Source organism: Phoenix dactylifera, unplaced genomic scaffold, assembly GCF_009389715.1.
Source record: "Phoenix dactylifera cultivar Barhee BC4 unplaced genomic scaffold, palm_55x_up_171113_PBpolish2nd_filt_p 001337F, whole genome shotgun sequence".
NCBI lineage: Eukaryota > Viridiplantae > Streptophyta > Magnoliopsida > Arecales > Arecaceae > Phoenix > Phoenix dactylifera.
In genome coordinates this window covers 1-4,781 of record NW_024068666.1, presented here as the reverse complement: position 1 = coordinate 4,781, position 4,781 = coordinate 1, and the positions used below count along the sequence as shown (strand labels likewise).

The 4,781-nt window shown below is 45.3% G+C and overlaps 1 non-coding gene across 1 annotated transcript; it reads right to left on the bottom strand.

The window, feature by feature from the left end:
• Positions 1-706: 706 nt before the first annotated feature.
• Positions 707-815, bottom strand: LOC120108443. Its single transcript, XR_005509796.1, has one exon. It is a non-coding gene; the product is annotated as a small nucleolar RNA R71 (small nucleolar RNA).
• Between the last annotated feature and the right edge of the window lie 3,966 nt (positions 816-4,781).

The following is a 4,781-nucleotide window of genomic DNA, read 5'->3' as shown; positions in this document are numbered from 1 at the left end:
GCAATCCGACCTCGGGTCGGATATCTTCGGCTCCGCAGCCCGACCCCGAGTCGGCTGCCCCTTGATCCAGCAATCCGACCTCGGGTCGGATATCTTCGGCTCTGCAGCCCGACCCCGAGTCGGCTGCCCCTTGATCCAGCAATCCGACCCCGAGTCGGCAATCTCTCGACAACAACAGACTGTTCCTCTGAGGCACGCCGCGGCCCCCTGCTCCACTACTCCCTGCAACGGCCGTATCCGGCGCTGCCCCACGATCCCCTGTAACAGCCGTACAAAGCGGAGCTCCACTATGCCCTGCCATGGCTGTACCCAGCGCTGCCCCACGACGCCCTGTAACGGCCATGTCAGTGGCAGCCCCATCGTGCCACACGATGACGAATCCCCGGAAAAACCCCCCAGCCTGATATATATGAGGCTGGGGGGGAAGGGGGAGGGTAAGATATATCTTCCAGAGTATCATCTCACCTGCTACCTTCTCCTTCTCCTTCTCCTTCGATCTCCTCTGACTTGATCGTCGGAGGGCCCCCACTACCCCGGTGGTGGTGCGAGGCTTGCTTGCAGGTTTCACGGCGGAGGGCGGAGCGCAACCAAAGCAACTCAAAGGGAACCCCGTTCACACCGCTGTGCCAATCGTTCTCCGTTTGGACCACCAGCAACAATATGCAGAGAGAATTTTTGAAGAAGTTCTTCCCCACACAAAGGACCAACTTTTTGAAAAGACATATCAGCAATTTCCAACAAAAAGATAATGAAACATTTTATGAATGTTGGAAAAGATTTAAAGACCTTCTTCTCTCATGCCCTCATCACGGATTCGAAACTTGGAGAACCATTAGCTTCTTTTATGAAGGTTTATCTCCACAGTTGAAACAGTTTGTAGAGACCATGTGCAATGGTAGATTCTTAGAAAAACAACCTGATGAGGCATGGGAGTATTTGGATTCCCTTGCTGAGACTGCCCAACTTTGGGATAACGGGGATTGAAACAACAAGTCTTTGCCTAAGCCTACTAGCTCTGTACAGGGAGGCCTTTACAACCTCAGAACTGAGGATGATCTTCATGCTAAAATGGCAGCCCTCACTAGGAAGGTAGAAGAAATTGAGCTTAGGAAGGTTGAGCCTGTCAAGACTATAGAGCTTAGAAACGAGTGTTGTAGTATCTGCGATATGTCGGGTCATACCACTACAGATTGCCCCACCATACCGGCATTCAAGGAAGTCTTGCACGATCAAGCAAATGCTATGAACTCCTACCAAAAGCCTTATAACGATCCATACTCGAATACCTATAACCCTGGTTGGAAGAATCATCCAAACTTTAGGTGGAGAAATGATCATCCTCAACAGTCACACCATTCAGCTCCTCCACCTGCACATTCTACTTATGCACCATCACCTTCTCAAAAGCCAAATATCGAGGATACCTTGCAATCCATACAAACTTTCTACAAGGTCAAGCTAATATCAATGCTCAAAATACTCGAAATTTTGAAGACATAAGGAACCAATTGTCAATGTTGACTACCGTCCTAAGTATCCAAGAGAAGGGTAAGCTTCCAGCTCAATCCCAACCTAACCCACAAGTGCACGGTAGTAATAATATAGCTCCTTTTAGTTCGCATACAGAGCATGCAAAGAGCATCATGACTTTGCGTAATGAGAAAGTCATTGATCAAACCGTCCCATTGAGACCGCAGGTCACTTCTAATTCTGATGCTCCCAAAGTTGATGAAAGGGATAAAGAAGAAGTTGAGGTCCCAACTTCTACTAAGAAAGTTGAATGTCCTTTTCCTCCACCTTTTCCACAACGGTTAAAGCCGTTGCAAAAGCTCGAATCTAATTCTGAAATTCTTGAGCTTTTTAAACAAGTAAAGATCAACATACCTCTTTTTGATGCAATCAAACAAGTACCCTCATATGCCAAATTTTTGAAGGACTATCAAACGCCAATTAAATGTTAAGAAGAAGGCATTTTTAACTGAAAATGTGAGTGCTATTTTGCAGCACAACATTCTCCCTAAATATAAAGATCCAGGTTGCCCAACCATTTCATGCATCATAGGCGACTTTAGGATAGAGCGAGCATTGTTAGATTTAGGGGCAAGTGTGAATTTGTTGCCATATTCTGTATATGAGCAACTTGGTTTAGATGAGTTGAAGCCAACCTCCGTCACTTTGCAATTAACTGACAGGTCAGTTAAAATTCCAAGGGGGATTGTCGAGGATGTATTAGTCCAAGTAGACAAGTTCTACTTTCCTGTCGATTTTATCGTATTGGACACACATCCAGCTTCGAACTCATAGTCTCAGATTCCGGTCATTTTAGGACGTCCATTCCTTGCAACTTCTAATGCATTGATTAATTGTAGGAATGGCATCATGAAGCTTTCTTTTGGTAACATGACCTTAGAACTGAACATTTTTAATGTGTGCAAACAACCTAATGATCCCGAAGAGAGTAAGGAGGTTGATTGGGTTGAAACTATCGCGGAGGAATATTTGTTAGCTGAAGCATTTAACGATCCATCCGGCGATAGTTTAATTGATTGGTGTTCTAATGGCACCAATAAAGATGATTTGTTGGTCAAACCTTGTATAAATTTTTCGAACGCCATGATGATCAATGGGTGGAGACCAAAAGTAGAAAAATTTGAACAGTTTCCACCTCGAGAAGCAAAGATAGTACCATCCCATGAGCAAATGCCTAAGCTCGAGTTAAAACATTTACCGAAGGAACTCAAGTATGCCTTTCTTGGACCCGAGGACACTTACCCTATAATTATCTCATCTGATCTTAATCATGACCAAGAAAGAAAATTACTTGGTGTTCTAAAGAATTATAAAGGAGCTTTAGGGTGGTCCATTGCCGACTTGAAGGGGATTAGCCCCTTAGTTTGCACGCACCGGATATATTTGGATGTTGCCCAAAAAGACAACCCAAGAGGGGGGTGAATTGGGTTTTAAAGTAATTATTGCAATTAAAAAACTTTGTGAGTAACTGATTAAAACTTATTGCAAGTGGATTAATTAGTTGCTATATGCAGTGGATGAAGGGAAAGGAAGAGACAATGAAACAATCACAAACACAAGCGATTTTATAGTGGTTCGGAGCTAACCCTTGCTCCTACGTCCACTCCCCAAGCCTCACTTGGGAGTTCACTATAATCCCTCGAATTACAGCCAGTTGTTTTACAAGTTCACAACCCAACTTGTTGTTTTACAAGATCACAACGAACTCGGTCGGTTTTCACAGGCTCACCGACTAGAACCACCCGATTGTTTTCCGGGATCACAATCAAACCCTTACACCGTTGGTTTTAACCTCGGCTCACCAACAAATCTTAACACCCTTGATTCAATCCCCTGATTGAATCAAGTAAGAAACAAATAGTTTGAAACAAGTAAAAAAGGAAGCTTCTCAAAAAGCGTATTTAAACAATATAAGAAAAGAAGAGTTAGAAGCCCTTAAACAGATTTTGAAGGTGGAGGAAGGGGCTTTTCAAACTCTTTGGCTCCTCTTGAATTTGCTGAAGATTTGCTGTCAGGAGGAGAGCCTTGAATATGAGGAAGACGGTTGGAGAGTAGACTTCAATGCACTTCTTCCTTCTTTTTCTTGTAATTACTCTAGAGAGCCTTTGGTTGGTGGAAATCCCTTTTGCTTTGAATGGAGTCTCTCTTTCTTACTCTATTACTGTTACTCAGTCTATTTAAGCCATTCCCAAAGAAAAATAGCCGTTAGACACAGATTGAAGGCCGTTCTGCACATTCTGCAACTCCTGACAAAATGTCCGTTGGGATCGGAGTCGACTCGCTCGATCAGGAGTCGATTCGAGTGTTGCTGGAGTCGACTCATGCTTTACTGGAGACGACTCGGCCACTATTCAAAATTCGAAATAAAGTGCCGTCCCATTCTAGAGTCGACTCGGCTGAACCTGGAGTCGACTCGCCAATTGTCTGGAGATGACTTTCCCTTCTGGAGACGACTCGATCTTCAGGGTTTCAAAACTCATCCTCTCGGTTTTGCTTCCTCGAGTCGACTCGGATTTCCTTGGAGTCGACTCGGCTCTCAGAGCCTGAAAGACAGGTCTTCTGTCTTTGAACTTGATCTGTCTCGGAGTCGACTCGGACCTTTGCGGGAGTCGACTCGGCTCTCAGACATGAAATACCGATCTTCTGTCTTTGGAGTTGAACTACCTCGGAGTCGACTCGGACTTTGCGGGAGTCGACTCGGCTCTCAGACACCGAAGTACCGGTCTTCTGTCTTTTGAGTTGAACTGCCTTGGAGTCGACTCGGACTTTGCGGAAGTCGACTCGGCTCTCAGACACCGAAGTTGGCTCTCTGACTTTTAGCCTTGCATTTCTCTGAGAGTCGACTCTTGCTTCCTTAGGAGTCGACCTGCCAACCGTCGGAGTCGACTCGAGTTCTTCGGAAGTCGATCGGCTCTCAGAGTCCAAAATGGCTTCTCTGTCTTTCTGTCTGTTACTCCATGGAGTCGACTCGTACTATCCTGGAGTCGACTCGGCAAGCATCGGAGTCGACTCTAATTCTTCAGGAGTCGACTCAGTGACAGGTTCTGAGATGTATCTTTCTGTCCGTCTGTCTGTTCTCAGTCGGAGTCGACTCGTAATGTGCCGGAGTCGACTCGAGCTTGTGCCAGTGCTTCTGATACGCTTGGAGTCGACTCGTACTATTCCAGAGTCGACTCGAGACTCAGACTTTGGTTCAAATTGATTTCCATACTTAGCCAAAGTGTATTGAACCAGAGCTAGAGACACTTAAA